This window comes from Panthera onca, chromosome A2 (genome assembly GCF_046562875.1).
Source record: "Panthera onca isolate mPanOnc1 chromosome A2, mPanOnc1 haplotype 2, whole genome shotgun sequence".
Lineage (NCBI taxonomy): Eukaryota > Metazoa > Chordata > Mammalia > Carnivora > Felidae > Panthera > Panthera onca.
The window spans coordinates 69,821,435-69,842,894 of NC_138340.1; the positions used below are offsets into that span (position 1 = coordinate 69,821,435).

At 44.1% G+C, this 21,460-nt stretch overlaps 1 protein-coding gene across 1 annotated transcript in view; it reads left to right on the top strand.

Annotated features, from left to right (window-relative positions):
- EGFR (epidermal growth factor receptor) overlaps positions 1-21,460 on the top strand; it is a 210,112-nt gene that overhangs the window by 51,285 nt on the left and 137,367 nt on the right. The window lies entirely within an intron of this gene.

Genomic DNA, 21,460 nt, shown 5'->3' on the forward strand with positions numbered 1-21,460 from the left:
GGAAAAGTTCAACTACATGCCATAGCACAAACCCAACATAGTAACATTGGAAGGCATATAGCAAGTGTTTTAGGGATGTGAGTATCCAGAAGCATTAAGCAAGATTCTCAAGTCTTACAGAAGTCAACCTGAGTTATCTAGAAGGTGACTTTTTTTTTGATGATGGCTTGATCCCCAAGAAGTGGGAGGAACAGAGGGAGGGGATTTCCTCTCTCCCTTCTCAGAAGTGTAAAGTGTAATTCTGGAATTCCTTTAGTCTTCCTGGAGATCCTTGCTGCATTCTGGGGTTTTCATGTGTAAACACTTGGATGTTCGAAGCAAGTAACTCCCTAGAGAGGAGAGGGTGGAAAAGGAGTAACCTTTCCTTGGTGACTCATGAGCTGGGTGGAAATTCCCTCCCTGTGCAAGAGTGCTGCCTGAGTCTAAAGAGTTAATGCACTTGCAAAAGCCTCTAATTTACTCTTCCCGCAGAGTAATTGACTCACCAGAAGTATCTGGGTGCCTATTAACACATTTGTAGCCTTAAGATCGGTTCTATTTTAAGATTAAAAGTACAAAGCAAGAGCTGGAAAGTCATTAAAAACTGACGGCTGGTTTCCCCGTTTTTTGCGAGTAGTCATTAAAAGGTTCCTGTTGCAAAAGGAGCAAGAAATTGCTTGGGATCATGGCACCGTGAATTATATTGTAAACATGTGAACTCTGGCTGGGGAGAGGTCTGTGAATAAAACCAAAGGTAAGAGGAAGCATCACTGGAAGGTGTTGGAAGAGGCAGGAGACAGGGACCCAATATCCCTTCTTCTCTCCACTCACAGCCTTTAGATATACATGGCAGGGCTGAAAGGCACTGGGGGACAACAGCGTAAGTGAGATAATTTTTCTACCAGATGAAGTTGAGTCATATAGGCTCTGCCATTCTAAAACTATCCTCTGTTACTATGTGCCTCTCACTGCTGCCTCCCTTTGTAATTCCGGAGAGGGGTTCCTGACGTGTGTCCCCCTTACGTATTCTGAAAAAAAGTAAACGATTCCAAATAGTTTCGCATTGTTTCCTAGCAGTGACTGCATGATGAAAATATGGTGCAGATGTGACACCTGTATACAGTGCTAAAAATGTCTCCAGCAGCATTTGGAGAAGTCCCCCTATGCATTCCTTTCTAGCTTCCCTTTTTTGCAAGTTAACATCTTCCCGCTGTTTAGAAAGACTCTCTTACCTTTCAGCAGGTGATGCTCTCATCTTCGGAAATATAAAGTAACATTTGCAAATCATTATGATCGAGATTCATTTCAGAGACTTACTTACAGAGCAGGTTAAAAAACAACAACATAGAATTGGTGCCTACAGAATCAATGCTGTGGTCCTAAAATAGAAATGGCGTTTGATAGAAAATGAGTCATTGCCATGATTTCTATTGTTTTCAGACTTTGGCTGTACTTAAAAAAAAAATACAAACAAATGCTTTGGGTGAAATGTGCCGCGGGTGGGGGCAGGACTCGTGTGCTCAGGTCATAATCTCAGATGCACCACAGCCGAGGAGTGTCATGAGCCTGTACCAGACAGAATTCGGTTCCAGTATGAAGCCAAGATTTCTGGATGCAGTTTAGTTCAGAACTCACTGTAACAGATTCTCTTGTCCTTCACAGAGGCGGCTCTTTTCACTGTCAAGTTTGGTTTGCTGGGTTACGGAAAAGGCCAATTCAAAAACTTTGATTCTTAGATTGATACGAGGAAAATAAGATAAACTTTTCCTGCCTGCTCGGGTAGGAGGCCACACTTGAGCTGAGTGCCTTTCACTGCACTCAGTGTTGTGGATTTGCAAAGCCCTTCTGCACCTGAAGGTCAAGTTCTCTGGCGGCCCCTGAGGTTGGCTGCACAGTCCTCTTCTCTGAAATACACTGCAGCCTAAGCTAATGATGGGTGTGATTCTTTTTTTTTTTTCTTAAGATTTTATTTTTAAGCCCTCTCTACACCCCACGTGGGGCCCGAACTCACAACCCTGAGATCGAGAGTCGTGTGCTCCACCGACTGAGCCAGCCGGGTGCCCTGATGGGTGTAATTCTTAAGCTTGAAAATGATACAGCAAGCAAAAATACATCATTTCACATTCACAGGACATCCCAAAGCTTGAAAGTAATTAATGTACTCGTGTAGAGTGGACATTATAGAACTTGGGGTTGAGGTTGGTAATTGCCAGGAGGCAGGTGGTGAGACACAGGTAGTAGCAATCCAACAGGTTCCTGTGGATGCCTGAGCTCCATCACCCATGGCTGACTAGGTGATATGAAGCCACTTCCACATCCTCAGGCATCTCTTTTGCTCCACCACCCCTGGGATGGTTGGAGGGGAGGCTGTGTCAGAATGAGTACCATTCTGCTGTTTCAGAGCAAATGACAAAGGTCAGGGAAAAAACCCAAGATGGAAAAGGCTGTTGTGCCCTCAAATGCTTTCAAGATTAATTAGGGACGCCATATGAGGGGGGAAATGGAACCATGAGAATATTATTAAAAAGTATTCCACTTATTAGACAAAGTCATCAGTCTGGAAATGTCCAGTAAACGAATGAACGGCCGAACAGACAGAATCGTGATAAAAGCCCCCCGAATGCTAGCCACTGGGCGATGGTGTTCAAAACCTGCGGTGAGAATGCTCCAGAACAGTCATTGCTTTGGTTTGGCTTCTTGTTTTGGAATCTCAGAACAATGATAATTTTCCATTGACAACATTCCTCAGTTAACACTCTCGTTCTGTTTCAGATATTCCTCATAGACTTCGGGCTCGATAGTGAAATTCTTTTCCGAAAGTAGAGAAGGATACAAAGACGGGATTCAGAAATATCGACGGCGGCCCCACTCTCTTCATCTCTCACTTTCTGCTATCTTGGGTTTCCTCGGGTTAGCGTGCTCACTGGCGTCGGTAATCCTGGCAGTAGCTGCATCAGATAGACAGTGGTTTTCCTAAGAGACAGCCTAGAATGAACGAGCCACCCAACAAGGTCAAAGCAAGGATTGTTGGTGTCTGCCTGTGCAGGGCACAGTGACCGTCAGCCAGCTGGACGTGCCCTGAGGTCTTGGCCTTGGTGGTTGCTGTCCTGTCCTCAGGCCAGTCCTTCAGAAGCTCCACCACTGTGCTGGGGGTGGGGGGGGGGGGGCATCATGTCAGTGCCTCCAAGGACTGAAGTATGGAAATGCCCCATCGGCCAGGAGGCAATATTCTGTCAACATCTGAGAACAAACTTGGATAAAGCTGAAAAGAGAGAGAGAGAAACCCATGAAAGGCTGCCTCCATGCTTACTGGAAATGTATAAAAATGAGCTTGGAAAGTAGGGATGGGATGGGGAGCATGGGGGGAAGTATCCAGCCATGTATTTCGAGTAGAGAAGTCTGGCTTTGTTATTGAATTTCTAGGACGCTTTGGGAACAGTATTTGTTTCTTTTTGATACTATTTATTAAAAAAGTCATGAGACTCAAGTCTTCTTATAAAGCAGCTTGAGACATTCAGTTTCAGATTGAATACAGAGGAGTGTGAAACTTTATTGTTTTTACTGTATTTTTTTTAAATGAAATTCTCATTTCAGGAAAGGCAAAGAAACCTTGTGAAAGCTCTACAGTCCATTTTTCTAAAATTCAGATAATTAAGGCCACTGATTCTCCTGAAGTTGTTGTGCTTATAAAAGAAAAACATTTTACACAGGTGTCTCTCGAGTTCCATGAGCTCAGCTGCAGAACAAAGCCATTCGTGACTACCCAGCAGGAGATGACTTTCAGCTCTTGCAGGGGTTCTGCTACACATATATGTCCAAAAATAATTTGTTGATTGAATAATAAACAGCCTCAGGAAAAGAGGCAGTAAGTGTTTGCCTGTGTATGGTGCCGTGCCTAGAACCCTCATCTGGCCCCATGGGGCCCCGGGGCCCTGGTGAGCAGGGCGCATCACATCGGGGTCTTGCTCAGTCCTGGAGGCCACAGAACCCACAGCTGTTTTACCTGCTAAGACCCAACTCCCTGTCCCCCCCTTAACCTTGTCTTCCTTTCAAGGACTGGAGACCTCCTAGGTCATGATACCTAGGGATCTGCCCTTTCCCTCCTCACCGGTCCAGCTCCCTGAGACACAGTCAGTGGGAATTTAAATAATAGACCACCGACAGCAGAATTGGGTAGATGTGGTGAACCCAGGGAGATGCCTGCATAGATTTCCGATGTTTTCAAGGAGAAATCGTTACAGGGCACCCCAAAAAGTTACCTGCCTGAAACTTCCACCAACCCCAGAGATTTGATTACATACAACCACGTATTCTCCCCTCTCCTCCCTCCCTCCCTCTCTGTCTCTCTCCCCCCTCCGTCTCCCTCTCCCCCTCTCCCTCCCTCCCTCCCTCTCTCTCTCTCTCCCCCCCTCCCCCTCTCCCTCCCTCCCTCTCTCTCTCTCTGTCTCAGACACACACACACACACACACACACACACACACACACACACACACACACAATCTTGTTGCTTCGCTTTAAGATTCTTCTTTCAGAAGTTTTCAGGGATACATTCTGTACCAAACTGAGATATTACCGAAAGCTTCTTTAGATCAACACACGATACAGGCTGTGTTATTTTTCAAACATCACACTTGAGAACACATGACCACACACATACGTAGAAAAACAAGTTTTTTTTTTTAAGTTTATTCACTTTGGAAGAGACGGAGACAGCGCTAGTCGGGGAGAGGCAGAAAGAGACAGTGAGAGAGAGAGAATCCCAAGCAGGCTCCGCATTCTCCGTGCAAAGCCCAACGCGGGCCTCGAACTCATGAAACAGTGAGATCATGACCTGAGCTGAAACCAAGAGTCAGACGCTTAACCTACTGAGCCACCCAGGCGCCCCAGAAAAACAGGTTTTAAACTATTTATTTAAAGATTTTTTATTTTTAAGTCATCTCTATACCCAACATAGGGCTTGAACTTACAATCCTGAGACCAAGAGTCTCATGCTTTACTGCCTGAGCTAGCCAAATGCCTCTCAAAGTTTTTAAAATGGAGAATAATGCTACATGGCTCATCCCACCTTTCTCTGAAGGTTCTGTTTCTTTCTCATCCCAGGCTGCATGCATGCAGAAAAGGAATGTGCTCTTTTTTGAATAATGAGGCTGTGCGCTGCAACCCCCCACCCCCCACCAGTCACCTTTCAATGCACAATACTGTCCTTTATTTCTGGTTAGACAGGCATAGGTGCTGATAACTAAAATTATATGCTTCTGACTCTGCTAATATCATTGATTTTTTATTCTCTTTTAGGCATCGTAAGAATTGCTAACTTTCCTGCCTCAGCAAAACTTCCACTGCCTAAAGTATAGTAAAGGGATTCATTCTTTAAAGGGTTGCCACAACTAGAATGGGAACAGAACCAACACGTGGAATTTCTTATCTACTTTCCACATAGAGTTCTGGAATTTAAGTACATGTGTACACACGTACATAAATGCGTACAGAAGAGAGAGTAGCACTAGCCTTTATTTATTTGTGTATTTATTTATTTAATTTAAATTGAATTCCAAGTTAGTTAACATATAATGTAAGAATAATTTCAGGAGTAGAATTTACTGATTCATCACTTACATATAACACCCAGTGCTCATCCCACTAAGTGCCCTCCTTCATGCCCATCACCTCTTTAGCCCTTCCCCCCACCTACCCCACTCCAGCAACTTTCAGTTTGTTCTCTGTATTTAAGAGTCTCCTACGGTTTGCCTCCCTCTCTGTTTTTCTATTATTTTTGCTTCCTATCCCTTATGTTCATCGGTGTTGTATCTTAAACTCCACATCTGAGTGAAATCATACAGTTTTTGTCTTTCTCTAACTTACTTTGCTTAGCATAATGCACTCTAGTTCCATCCACATAGTTGCAAATGGCACAGTTTCATTCTTTTTCATAGCCAAGTAGTATTCCATTATATATATATATATATATATATATATATATATATATGCCATATCTTCTTTATCCATTCATCGTCGATGGACATTTGGGCTCTTTCCATACTTTGGCTATTGTCGATAGTGCTGCTGTAAACGCTGGGGTGCATGTGCCCCTTCGAAACAGCGCTCCTGTATCCCATAAGAAAATTGGATAAATACCTACCAGTGCAATTGCTGGGTTGTAGGGTGGTTCTATTTTTAATTTTTTGAGGCACTTCCATACTGTTTTCCATAGCGGCTGCGCCAGTTTGCATTCCCACCAGTAGTGAAAAAGGGTTCCTCTTTCTCCGCATCCTCGCCAACATCTGTTGTTGCCTGAGCTATTAATGTTAGCCATGCTGACAGGTGTGAGGCGGTATCTCATTGTGGATTTGATTTGTATTTCCCTGCTAATGAGTGATGTTGAACATTTTTTCATGTAAACTGGCAGTAGACCTTAAGGTGACGGCAAGACGCTGGAGTTGGGATGGGACTTTGCTCCAGCTCAGTGGTCACCTTTTATAGACGGGAGACAAATGTGGATGGTTCAGTGTATGTCATTATTCATGGCTAGTGCTTATTAGCAAGCAAACCCGTGCAAAAAGAAATCCCTCAAGCTAGGGCTTGCATTTCCTCCTATCTTGCTGTTTCTGTCCATACACAGACTATCTGATCCAAGGCTCCATTTCTCTTATCCCCCCGTATCCTGTCTTGTAGACAGGAAAGGAGGTGGAAGAAAGAAAAAGAAATGGACAAAGCGTGGGCTCTCTTCCCAGAAGCATCTTATTTAATCCCAGCTTTCTAAAGTGTTGCTTCATTCCATGGCAACGTGGGTATATACACATCCCGCTGGACGCTTCAGTGGTTTGGAGCAGGTGAGGTCTGTGCCAGATTCTCGGAACTGGAGCCAATGAAGGTGAGCCCCAGAGTTAAAATGCCGGCTCTTTTCTTATCCCCTCCGTGTCTCAGCCTAAAGATCTCCCTACTACCAACCACTGAAGCAGAGCAAACAGTCTGGGCAGTTTGCAACACCGTTAGGAAGAAGTGACAAGGAACCAGGAGGATTTGTGTTACTGTTCAAATGCAGGAAGAGCTTGTGAGTAAAAGGGGCCTGGCACTCCCATTCCATTAATTATATGTGACAGTGGAAAACTCATAAAAGATACAAATACATATGCTTGTTTCCGAAATTAACTTTGTGTGTTTTTGTGTGAAGGCTTTTAGGGGCAAGAGGAAAGAAGCAATCATTTTAAATGTATCCTTCAGTTTGCCTTCTGTTACCTATAATTCTGTTTCACCTGTTCTTTTTCTTTTTTTAAATTTGGAATCTTCTAGAAATCAATGGAAAGTTCTCTCACAATTTTTTTTTTGAAAAGAAAATTGAAACCCGGTAGTCTGAGTGTATTAAAATATAGGGCCCAGGTTCTTCTGTTCCTTACAACCTTTCTGTCTAAGTCAGTCAGTGGTTATTAACTTGCTCCCTTCAATATTATTGTCTCTTTCCAAGTGTAAATGTTCTTCCTTTCTAAACAGTCTACCAATGTGCCTGTGTGTGTGTGTGTGTGTGTGTGTGTGTGTGTGTCTGTCTGTCTGTGAATGCACTGGGTAGCTCACAAGGACACTAAACAGATGTATTTCTGCTAAAATACTAATATGTCTGCAATCTTTATTTCAAATATTTATTTTTTGGGAGAGTGCAAGTGGGCGAAGGGCATAGAGGGGGACAGAGCATCTAAAGCAGGCTCTGTGCTGACAGGTTGACATCAGCGAGCCTGATGCTCAAGCTCACAAACCGCGAGATCGTGACCTGAGCCAAAGTCGGACGCTCAACCGACTGAGCCAGCCAGGTGCCCCTGGAATCATTATTTCTAATCAGTGCAGAATCACATGATTCTCTACAAATTGTGTAAGAGAAAAAATAACCAACATTTATTTTACAAAAATACTCTCAGCACATTTAGGTCACATATACAAAGATGTTCCAGAATGCAGCTTATCTCTTTAAAGACAACACTGTTTTCTGGGCAAGTCAAGGCAAAATATTCAGTAACTTAGCAACATAAACAGAATAAAGGTTGATATTGCGGGACATTTTTCTCTTGGATTGGATTGGAAAGCACACTGAGGAAACCGTGAAGAAAAACCTGACCTACGTCAGTGCAGTTCCCAGTAGGTATACTGTAGGAATACGAACGGGCATGCTCCCCAAAGGTCCTTGACCAGGACTTGGAGTGCAGTGTTCATTTGGTGTGGAACCTACAGGAAAGGGGAATGTGTATACCTTATAAATTTCAAGTGCAAACTTCATTTTAAATTTATATAACATTAAGCGTCACAGCTGTGACTAGTGCAAAGTAATTTGAAACTTTCTTCTTCGAGGCACTTTGCTCAGACGTAGACGCGTATACCTTCCTGAACGTGTATGGATGTTTGTGCTTTACTTGTAGTGGAATTTGTAGTGGAAAAGCATGTACCTCGGGGTCAGACGAATGAGGTACAAATCCTGGCTCTCCCACTCAGCAGCCGTGGGATTTTAGTAAATGGCATAAGTTGTCTGGTGCCTGTTTTCCCATGGAACCATGGGTGTGATCATTGCACTTCCCCTGAGAGGGCTGTGGCAGGGTGAGTTTGCTAGCGTGTGTAAGTAGAGAGGTGCCTGGTACATGGAGTGTTGGCTGCTGTGGTTAATGATGCCACCGATGGCCTCCCTTTCAGGGAAGTGACTTGTCCTTGCAAAGGCATAAGGATAGTTTCGTGTCAACTCATTTATCCATTCTTTGTTTCCACGAATAGGGCTGGAGTCAACTGCTTGGTTATGTCTCCATAAATACTGACACATGTTTCTAAAAATCTGATGTTTTGTGTCCTCTTGTGGTGCTTAAAGAGATCCCTGAAAGATGACAGCACAGATAAAGAGATGTCAGGAGTCCCTTGACGTCTCCAAGTGAAATTTGCCAGTTTTTAAAATGCCATCTACAACAGACGTCCACCAATTTATTTAGGCACATGGCTACAGTTCAGTTCAGTCCGTCATCTGGAAAGTTCCCTAAAAATCAGACTAAAATGTTTCATGTTAACATCTCATTTACTTTCAGGTCAGAAATATTCAGGCTTTGCTGTGTCTGATCACGCTTGCAGGCCAGGCTTTTGGCTAACTAGCTGACCTTTTTTCTGTTAGTTAACAATTTAATTACGATTTTCCCAAATACTCAACTCGGATACGTCCAGGATCCAAGCAGGGGTGGTCAGATATCGGGGAACAGCATCATGTGATGGCCGAGTGCCGTCGTCCATGTCATGCTGGTGGGTTCTGTGTGGCCTGGAATAGCGTCTCACCTGTCAGCCTGTTTGCTCATCCGTGAGGCTGGTGTGAGTATGGTGCCTCCCTGCTAGGATTTTTTGTGAGAGTAAAGACTTTAGCACAGTATGTGGACAAGGCACGTGCTGTAACAATTCTGCCGTCACTGGGATTGATGCCATGCCTCGTGTAGACACCGCAAGGATATATGCATATTACCCCAAACTCCCTGACCGTGACCTCGCAGGCAGCTCACTGTCTGTGTGTGGCCCACAGGGAAGCGAAATGTGTGATATCTTATAAAGCTCAAGTGTAAACTCAGTTTTGAATTTACAGAACATTACTGGCTCTTGGCTGCTGGCAAGAACATTTATGTCTATGTATGCTGTCCCATTTTTCCCTGAGGGGACCAAGGAACAAAAATTAAAGTACTTTCTAGAGTCATCTGAATCCCATTCCTGTTCTTTTGCCACACTGTTAATTATACAGAGACATCCACCTCTACATCAGATTTGGTTTTCCCTACCTCTGAAGATGTTATCGGCTTCGTATTAAAAGAAAGAATAATAAAAAGCAAACGTGCTGCTTACTCTGTGCCCTCAGTCGAGCAATTATAACAATTATAACATTTTTCTTTCAAGACGTTGCATAGTGACAGAGATGTGTGTTCCTCTACAAGGATTACGTTTTAGCAAATTATGATTACAATACTGTTTATATCTCTTTCCCTTTAGAATCGAAATAATGATTTCTTGGATTGGGTTAAAACAGGCCCGGGGCCTGTGTCAGCCTGGTTCTGATGCACATGAGGCAGTGGCCCAGGGGTCACCAGTGGCTCTCCTGTTCACGATTTGTGGTCCTTTGGTAGTATACAGCCACCCTGTGTCATTCCCACAGCACCGTGGCTCGCTCCAAGGTACACACTATTAACCCCAAGAGAAAACAAAGAGCCTGGCTCCCCGCCCTTTTTTCTGGCTCTGAGTCATGCTGAAAATGTTTCAGGATATCTGTGTGGACAATAAGTGCTCATCTGGAACCTCGAAAACCTTCTAGAGGACCATTTGTTTACTATGACATCTCATTTTGATCCCACCCCCTCCGCCCCAGCTGATCGATTACTTCATGACTTTTACGCCCTTGCTATGTTTGCATGCTAGCCCTCTCCAGGTTAGAGGTGAAAATATAAAGATGTCATCGAAACAGAGCCCTCGGTGACAGCTGGTTCCCTGGTTGGGGTTGTGTATATAAAACAGAAACAGAAAGTGTAAGTAGTGACCTCGTATTATTTCACTCATTGTGAAAACCACTGGAGGTTTTTTCAGAATGATTTTTGACACAGATTTTTAGTTTTTTTTTTAATGTTTATTCAGTTTTGAGAGACAGAGAGAGACAGAGTGCAAGTCGAGGAGGAACAGAGAGAGGGAGACACAGAATCCAAAGCAGGCTCCAGGCTCTGAGCTGTCGGCACAGAGCCCAACACGGCTTGAACTCAGGGACCAGACTGCGAGATCACAATCTCGCTGAGCTGAATCTGAGCTGAAGTCAGACGTTTAACCGACTGAGCCACCCAGGTTCCCTAACACTAACAGATTTTTAAAAAAATAATTATTTTAAACATCTTCTTACCAGTTCCCCATACGCCTGATGTGTTTGCCTAAGATATATAGTGTTATTAAGGAATATATAATATTTAGGGATGCTTTTTTAAAATTATAAACCACTACTACAAAATGATCCATTCACTGAAGTCAAAAGAAATTTGTAATTAAGTAGCAAGCTGATTAGCTGGCAAAATCAAGATTATTTTTGCTTAAGGCAGCTGAAGAATAATGGCTAACCTAACATTCTAATTACTAAATAAAGAGTTCTCTTTGGAAGGCTATTTCAACAAAACGCTTTCATCCAGAATTTGAACCCTAGGATTGTACGGTATTTTAGAAAACTATTTTTATATCTTCAGTGAAAGCTCTTACTGAAAATGTCACATGAATGGAAAATGAGTATAAAAAAAAAAACCTCAGGAAGACACCTCACGATACCAGTATCATTATTTGTAACCCTCTTAAAACTTTTACAGAACACTTGTAAGTAACTAAATAGAAGGTCAATGGTGTATAGGTAACTAAGCCCTCAACTAGCTGCTAGAACAGGATCCAGCTGTTCTGGTCTTCATTCTCTAAAGGGAGGACCGATTTGACACAGCAGAAGGCAAAGCTAAAAGAAACAAATGTTTTGAATAATCCCACCAACCGGAGGGCACCACCTGAGACAATCTGGGCCTCACTAGTTTCCGTCCTTTTTTTTGGATGATCAGAGCCTCCGGTTTCCTCAGTACCTCTGTAGCCACGTCCGCGTGTGTCTTAGCCCTTCGGATGGAGGCCATTTTATCAGTTGAGTTGTAGACACAATGACAGAAGTTCCCGTCTTAGGGCTTTTATAATAGAAAAATTAGATTGAATTTCAGAATATGCTCACTGGGGAGTGGACATAGCAACAACAAGGACACAAACAAAAAAGAAGCCCAGTGCCTTTTGGAACAAATTTGTCCATCCGATTGTTTCCCCAGATTCAGTCACACATCACAGCTGATACAGAGCTGTGCCCCTCCCGAATCTTGGGAACACACCTTCCTGCACTGGATGACCACAGGGTACCTGAAGCTCCGGTTCCTCCGACAGGGACACCTCAGGGGGCAGAGCCGGCCACAGTGGTGAGGACGATGCTTAGGGGCTACCACAAGCGCCCCACAGCTGCCTTCCCTGGCAAGCTCCAAGCTACACAGTGTCCTCTGGAGTTGGAATGCTTTATGTTTTTCAGTTGGTTTGTAAATAGCATTGCACAAAAAATCCATGCAAATCAACTCTCCAAATCAGAATTTGCTCAGCTGAGAAGACCATTAAATTAGATGGACTGGCTTTCAGTTGGTGGGGGCACAATAATATAACTCTGCATAACAGTCCTTTAAAAAAGACAGGCAAGCACATTACATGATAATTTCCATTAAACTGGAAATGTCCAAGCCTGTTTCCCTCAATTAATTGTCCTTGTCTACTTCTCCAGCCTAGCAATTATCCATTAGTAATTAGTTACGAATAGGGCATTGGAAATGAAAACATTTGAGGTACTGCTACTGCTTATTATCACATTCTATTACCATTTTTTAAATCAGCATGAAGTGTATTAAAATCCAAAGTATATATGAGCTTTATTAGTTTTTCAGGTAGCATACCTAACTGAAATTCTGAACTGAAATACGATTCTCATCATAATAAGGGGCACTACAAGACAGTTTTTTTTTAATTTTAAGTTTTAAATGTTTTATTTATTTTTGAGAGAGAGAGAGAGAGAGACAGAGTGCAGGCGGGGGAGGGGCAGAGAGAGAGAGGGAGACACTGAATCCGAAGCAGGCTCCAGGCTCCGAGCTGTCAGCACAGAGCCCGACGTGGGGCTCCAACCCGCAAACCATGAGATCATGACCTGAGCCGAAGTCAGACGCTCAACCCACTGAGCCATCCAGGCGAGCCACAAGACAGTTTTGTCGTCAAGATTCAGGGATCCCAGTAAAAGTTGGTCATGTTGATTAGAGAGAATCCCAGTAACCACTGCATTTATTCATTTTCATGATTAAAATTTTCAGTATACTGTGTGGATTGTATTTAGGAACGCGATGTCGACAATCAATCCTTTTATTTCTATCATCTGGAATACCTATTTTCACACGCACTTCTCCACACATACACACCTGCCAAAAACAACCAGGCAAACACACACACACACACACACACACACACACACACACACTCTCTCTCTCTCTCTCTCTCTCTCTCCTGCCTTCACCTATTTCGTTTATAGGAAATATACTCACCTGAATATGACCTACTTAATACTTGATCCCTGCTTCTTACAACAGTCTTTTTCCTACAATGAATACTTTTCCTTTGAATTTCATTTGTAGAGTATAGGGCCCATTCTCTGTTCACGGAGTTATTTGTATATATGTCGTCCCTCCTCTCCTAGAATATAATGTCCATAGAACTCTGAACACCCCTTTATTTATTTGGACCTATGTAATACCTGCCATCCTGTCATCGACATTGTCCTGTAGGCTGTCCATAAATATATGATAAGTAAAACAGAGAGAATGAGGGAAATTGACAAGCCACCAAGGGTCTGAAACTTCTCTGCTCTGGTGTTTGAAAACTGAGCTCACTTACCATTATAGTACGTGAAAGGCAGAATGAAAATTGTACAAAAATCCACATTCATATCAATATGTCAGTACAGTTGAACAAACAGCCATGTAGTGAGGTGTTGATAAACCTTATTTGATGTCTTGATGAGCTCAATTACAGATAATTATTTAGGTGAAAAAATTCCAACAAAAAGAATATTTAGGTCAGATCTTCAGCCTTTGTAAATATAAGTGAAAATTGGCAGTTTAGTATTCTGCGCTAGATGTGGCATTTTTTAAAAGACACATCTGTGTGCCTAGCATCGGACCTCGGGCGCACGGAAATTCTTTGATAATTATAGAATAAAATTTCAAGGTGAAAGCATCTTAAGACTGTGAAATTATTTTCCTGGGTGGTGAAAAGACTAAATAGATATTTTGCACAAAATAAGCTGTACAATTTTATTGCTAAATTTTCTGATCTTGGTCTTGTCAAAAATCTGTCTTCTGTATTTTCTTCTCTAATTGTGAAAAATATGTGAGTGTTGTGTGCCATTTCACATGCCCTACCGTACAATCCCTGGGCTAGTACCTAGATTGATTGTGCATGATCATAATGTAATCAAATGACAGAAACATTGACCTCTGAGTGGAACTAACCCAGTCTTCAGACTAAATGGCCGAGGTCTGGCAGAGAGCTGGAAAGCAGGCAAGAGTAGAAATATCGGGTCCCTCCAGAAAAGTTCGGGAAGGCCACGGAGACTCTTCAGTGCCAGAGTTGGTTAAATGCTCATAAAAAGAGGCCTTGTGGAGGTACTTTTCTGGAGGTAGCCTTGGTTTTTCTTTTAAACTAAGGCAGCAGCAGACCGCTGGACATTGTCCCCTGGGCTGGGCCTGGAGAGTAAGCTCTGACGCCGTTGAGTTTTGTTTTGTTTGGGTAGCAAGGCTTCACACAATTGTAATGTTTCACCAGCTAAACACCATGGTAGTGAGCCAGCGGCTCTGTGGGTGTGGAGGGGGAGGAGGAAGGGAGGCACTTTAGCTGGCTCTCTTGGGGTAAAGTACACAGTGGGCCTGGCTTCCCACTCTGAGCGGAGAAATAGTCTAGAATAGGCTGCGTATGCCCCTCCTGGCTTTCTAGAGACTTTGGAGTTTTTATCCCTTCCCCCTTGGTGATACGTTCCAGTTCCTGAGTCTTCTGTTGCCTTTGGGCATGTGGGGAGGGGAAGGTAGGGGAACAGGGGAACAGCTGTTGTGGCCAATGGTGGGAGGGCCTGCCCTCCAGGCCCCCCATACCTTCCCTCAAACCCACAGCAGTGCCAGAAAGCTTTCCCCTTACAGCCATACCTTTAGGTACCACACTGTCTCTGGAGGTACCATATACATTTAAAAAATCTATATATATTTTTTACTTTATTTCCCTTAATTCTTAGGATGTATGCTGAATGTACTATTCCGGATAATACTTAAGTATACAAAGAGTTTACAAACTTTGTCCTTTCCTCTGATCCCAGCACCCTGCCCACAACATGGGGCTCTGCTGAGGACAGAAGTTTGGGCTGCCCGTGGACAGCCCTAGGTTTCTGGGTCCCAGAGCATCTACCTTCACCCTCTCCACACAGAAATGGGGTAAGAAAGACAAGAAAGAGTTTCAAGAACTCCACTGTTTTGTGGAGCCCCCACGTCTTCCGGTAGCAAACTTACGTTCAGAGAAAACGAGTTCACCGCTCAGGAGTCCTTCACTCTTTTCTGCTCTGAGCCACAGGCATTCTGGACGCAGTGGCTCCTAAGCCTGGCCAGCAGGAGGGAGCAGGGAGTAAATTAGCCCACCGGGGAGACTGAGGCAGGAATAGATGGGCCAACGTCCGGGGCTGGGTGGAGAAGAAACACCCACAGAGGGGCTTGGAATGGAGCACCCGGAGAGGGGAGAAGACAGAGCAGGGATCCCTGGGTCGGAAGGGGGCAGACAGGGGAGCAAGCCAATGCTTTGTGGGGGCTCAGTGCTGCAGGCAGAAGAGGGTCCTGGAGTGGCTGCCATCAGACGCAGAAGGAGCGCGAATGGTCCTCAGTATGTGCTGAAAATCACCTGAGAAAATAAACTGAAACTCTCACCCCGAAAGCTGTGTTCTTTCCATTGTTTTTCCTTCTGTGGCCAGAATTAGGTAACGAATGAGGTGGGCATTGAATCCTGTGTGCATTACATTTCGATACTTGGTCCACCATGCATTTTATGACATTAATTCAGGTTATTAAAAATATTGCAAGGGGGCGCCTAGGTGGCTCAGCCGGTTAAGCATCCGACTTTGGCTGAGGTCATGATCTCACGGTTTGTGGGATCAAGCCCCGTGTCGGGCTCTGTGCTGACAGCTCAGACCCTGGAGCCTGCTTTGGATTCTGTGTCTTCCTCTCTCTGCCCCTCCCCTGCTCAAACTCTGTCTCTCTCTCTCTCTCTTTCAAAAGTAGATAAACATTAAAAAAAATTTTTTTTTAATATTGCAATAAATATTATTTGTCCTGATTATAGTCTTTTGGTGCCCCCTTAAATTTCACACCTGAGACGTGGGTCCTGTTTTCTTCTTCCCTTCCATCATTGGTGAAGCATCTGAAATACCTGAGGAGAGAAAAGGAAGAGGCCAATCATTTGTGAGAAACTAGCCCTTTCTCCCCTGGCCCGGGCATCTTCCAGAGCTAGAAACATTTAGGCTGTTGCCAGAAGTGAGCATTTGTATATTTTGGGAGCTTCTTGTGTATTCTATATATGAGTCTTTGAGCAGACACGTGGTTTTCAAATATTTACTCTCAGTCTGTAGCTTTTCAACCCCTTTATAGGGTTTTTTGCTGAATAAAAGTTTTTAATTGTGAAGTCTGATTTCTCCATTTTTTTTTTCTTTCATGGCTCATGCTTTTTATGTCACATCTAAGAACCTTGTGCCAAAATCCAAATCTTGAAGGTTTTCTCTTATGATATCTTCTAAAAGTTTCATAGCTTTGCATCTGAGACTTAAATCCGGGATCCGTTTGGAGTTAATATTTGTATAGTGTGTGAGGGTTAGTTAGAAGGTCATCCTTTGGCCTCTGATGTCCAACTGCTCTAGCACCATTTGGAGAAAAGACTACCTGATTTCAAGAGTTATTATATAGCTCTAATCATCAGAAACTCTTGTTTCTATTTGTTGTGCTTTTAACAAATATCAGTCACTGCAACCTGGGTGTGGTAGGAACGAATGGGGAAGATTCCTCTATGTTGAGCTACAATCTAAGGTGACCCAGTGACATTAATCATTTATCAGGAGGTGGGGGTGCTGGTGATGGTAAGCTCCCCCCCCCCCCCACACACACACCAACCCATGTCACTGCACATTAGGAAAATGCCCCACAAAAGGCGTACATGAAAGAATGAAAGCTCAGTCCTGTATTTTGAATGCTTGGAAGGTACTCCTGATTGCAACGTTTATATCAAAGAGTTTTCCAGGTAGGACTTTTTTTTTTCTTTACAGGTAGAATTTTCCTCATGGAAAAAGCAACAGCCGTTTAAACAGAAAGCATTTTGAAATGTGCCTTGCTTGGCAAAGCTCCTTGCAGATAGGGAGTGGAAATGATTAACAGGGCAGTTATCAATTGTGGGCTTTCGGGAGCAGAAGGAACATTATCTTCTGATGTAGTGTCGGCCTGGGACATGTACCCTAGATATTGGCGATTGCCAGATCACCCTGGGACAGGAGTGACCATTTCTGCACAGCTCCTGGGTGCCTGCTGGCAGCAGAGTGGGTGACGTTTGTTTGTTTTTAATTTGCAAGCTGTTTTCCTCTCTCCAGAACATGCTGTTAAGTGTTTTCTTGCTTATTCTGTAAGGAGTTTTGAAGCCACGTGTAGACTCACGAAAAGTTGGCACCAGAAAGGCTGCCAGATAGAAATGTTCGGTGGCTTTTGAGCATTTTTAACCAAACCAAAGTATGAAATGCATTTTGAAATCATGACATATACATATAGCTGTATGTAAAGTTGCATGACATAATTACTGTGTTCACAGGACCTGGTTGAGTAGAGGCGTAGCCTTGAACCTCATGCATCTACAGGAGATGCATCAACCTCACCTTATTCACCTTCTCTTCTTTCCCTTTTGCCCCCATACCCTACACTTTCTTCCTAAGCATCTTTGTTTTCCTTTCATTTCCTTTGTCTCCTACCTATGACTCGCAAAGAAACAGAGTATTTAAACTCAGCTGGTGGCAGATTCCTCAGACACAAAACCACTGAGGGAGCAAAGCATCTTCATAAGGTTATTTTCCAGAACCTCAAACAAGGATTTGTTTCATGAAGGATTACTGTCCAAGGTCTGCATTTTCAGGCCCCTTATAGACTGTCAGTCCTTCTGTCTACATATGCAGTAGGCCACTCCTTCACGCATTTCTGGAAGTCACCTCTGTCTGACACCCTCACTTGGAGGTATGGTGGGAGTGGCCTGTTCCGGGCAATCATAGTGTATTAGTTCCCTAATAACTAATAGCAAATACAACCAACCATAGCAGATTACAACCAACTGGGTGGCTTAAAGCAATAGGAATTTATTCTCTCCCAGGTTTGGAGACCAGAAGTCCAAAACCAAGGGGTTGGCAGAGGCTGGCTCCTACAGAGTCTGTAGGCGAGAATCCTCCCTTGCGTCGTCTTAGCTTCTGGTGTTGCCAGAAATCCTTGGTGTTCCTTGCCTTGCGGACGAGCCACTCCCATCTTCGCCTCCATCATCACACGTCATTCTCCTCTCTGTATACGTGTTGAAACTTCCCTCTTCCCGAAAGGACACGAGTCGTTGGATTAGGGGCCCACCCTAATCTAGTGTGACCTCACTTTAACTTACTTACATCTTCAAAGTACCAGTCTCCAAATAAGGTCACATTCACAGGTACCAGACAGAGATTAGGACTCGAACATGTCTTACTGAACGATTCAACTCCCAACAGTCATTTACACCCTCCTCCTTGGGGGCTTTGATTTTGGTGGTCTCAACCACTGCAGTATCAACAGGGCCACAGACAGATGGCGTGTGGGCCCTCTAAAGTGAAGGGCTTCCTTTGGATGTTCTTCACGACTCACTCCACTGAGCCCATGCCATAGTCCCGGAAGGACTGTAGCAGATGCCTGTGCCAATGGTCTAGAGCTCTCTGTAGAATACTGCCTTTGATGAGCGCATTATGAGCATGACAACCATTAGTTCGTACAGGGGCAGGAAAACCTATCTGCATTGTAACAGAAGTGATACCGTGAGGCATCATACGTATCCAGAGCTTGCTTCTAGGCCAAGTGGAGACCTATGGTGGGTCTACCGATGATTATTGGAAACCGAGGAAAGAGAATTCTCTTTTCCCTGAAAATAAATTGCTACTCATTAGCCAAAATTGTGTTTCAGAAATATGTGCACTAGGGGCACCTATGTGGCTCAGTTGGTTAAACATCCTACTCTTGCTTTCGGCTCAGGTAGTGATCTTGCGGTTGGTGGATTCAAGCCCTGCATCGGGCTCCGTGCTGATGACACAGAGCCTGCTTGGGATTCTCTCCCTCCCTCCCTCCCTCTCTCAAGGATAAATAAATAAACTTCTAAAAAGTAAATATATATATATGTTCACTAATATAACGCAACCAGCCATTAACATTTAAATATACTGAGGAGTCTTTGGTGAAATGAAATCCCCTGTGTCTGTATGTTATTATGTACATGGGTCAGTGGCAGCATGCTAGGAATGACTGTCCAGGTTCAGTGAGTACCCAGGTTTTCTGAATACAAGAAATGAGGAGAGATGATAACACACAGGTTGGCTAGATGAGGATCCGAAAACATAGCCCACGATAAATGGAACAGAATTAGGGACTTTATCCGTGACAAGGTCAGGCCAAAGCCAGCTGCCGAGACACAGGGTAGAGGAAAACTGGCTAACAAATAAACGCACCTATGAAAAACAGTTGGGGTAGTTTTTACCATAATGAAATAAAAGCCCAGACCGTGATGTTGTCACAAGTTACCACAAATGTCGTGGCTTCGAACAACACACACGTATCATCGCACTGTTTCCATGCCTGTGTTCCTGGGGACTCCCAAGGCTGTGATCGGGCCAGGTTCTCATCTGGAGCTCACTGTTATCCAGGCTCATCCGAGTAATTGGCAGAATCCAGGTCCCGGAGGCGGCAGGACTGAGGCCCGTGCTCCTAGAGGTTGCCCCTTTCCGGGGCCTGTTCACGGAAGAACTGTTTGCTTCGAGTATCTCCTGCCAGGAAGGGTGCAGACATTTGTTAAAAGCTTTCACCTGATTGAGTCAGGCCCACCCAGGCTAGCTCCACTTCGCTTTGGGACTTTAATGACTTCTGCGAAATGCCTTCCCTGCTGCCATTTGCCTGATCGCCAGAGTATTATCCATCTCTCATTTGGGTTAAATTGCAGTAAGGGATAAGAAGGAAATGGGAACTGGACAAGCTTCTGTTGGTTAGAAGTGCTCAGTTCCAGAGCTGCACGGGGGAGGGGTGTTTGCAAACCAGACCAGGCCCAGAGGTGGGGAAGGCACTGGGAAAAAGTCACAGCAACAGATAAAGGTGGAGCGGGATGTTTTTCTGAGGGAAAACAAAGGGAGGATATAATAGTTGTCTTCAGGTTGCTGGAGGGCAGTTATGGGGAGGAGGAATCTGGCATGCTGGTGTTCTGGCCTCCGATGGGAGTGAGGAGGTGTCCTGGGGCACTCATTCCAGCCCGGTGCTCGCCTGCATTCCTTCATGGCCCCCTCAGTTCAGTGACTTGTCTGAATTCCAGAGGAGTACGGCCGGTCCATAATCTTTAACAAACAGAAAAACAGCAGAAACGTGGCAGTGGCACGTTTTCATTGGAATGAAGGGCATGCTCAGATCCAAGGAAGGTACTTCCTTGCCTTCTCTGGGTCTCTAGAACCTGAGATGATCCTTGTAGCAACAGAAAATCAGGACACCAGCAGCCTTCGAAAGTGGACAGCAGTCAGCCTTGAATAAAAACATTCGCACAGGTAGTTCATATTTAATCATGTAAGGGACGCGTACCAGGTTGAAAAAAAAAATACCAACAGCCACATTATGAGGTGGATCTTGCCGGAGGCATGGGAGTTGACACATAGTCGCCCTCTTTGCACTGCATTCCTACAAATCCTCTCAATAGTACAAAAACCCAAGTCATTCCTGTATTCTTGAGGTCTCCAGCGTGCATTTGTTTTTCCACGGGTTTCTGTTTGGTGGCATGGAAAACGCATGGGCTCCCGGGTCAGGTAGGCTCTGTGCTCTTTGACCCCCAGACATGGCTGCATCTTACTGGGCCCATTTGATTCTCTATAAAATGAGGATGATTCTCTTCTCCAACGGAACAAAAGAGTCCAGTACTTGGTTGGTGCTTCAAAACTAATATTTCTCCTACTTTCTGAAAATTCATCTGAAGGAACTGGACAAGAATCCCTGAACATTTAGAAATTTAGTTTTAGCCATACCATAAAGTGAGTGGTGTGAAAGTCTGCTAAATAAGATTTGCTAAGTATCAGGACAGAGGAGAGAATTGGCATTTGAGGTTTCTGTCTCCTGGCAACACTAGGTTCTTTATACATCATACCTCTTTTTCTTTTATTTTTTTAAAATTTTCTTTATTTTGAGAGAGAGCACAAGTGGGGGAGGGGCAGAGAGAGAGAGAGAGAGGAGAGAGAGAATCCCAAGTAGGCTGTCAGCACAGAGCCCTGTGTGCGGCTTGAACTCATGAACCATGAGATCATGACCTGAGCTGAAATCAAGGACAGGATGCTTAACCGACTGAACGCCTACGTTGTATCTCTTAATTTTCACAAACTCACTTTTTACTGTGAAGATAAGGAAATGGGGGTTCATCACGGCCCCACGAGACACAGCGGAGATGCAGAATTCAAGCTCATGTGTATTTAGCCCCATGTTTCATGGGACCCTGAGTTGGACAATACTCATGATTTGAACATCACTCTGCCCCAGGAACACATGACCTTATTCCACTAACGACTTCCTTTATGCCTTGGACCTCGTTTAAAACCAT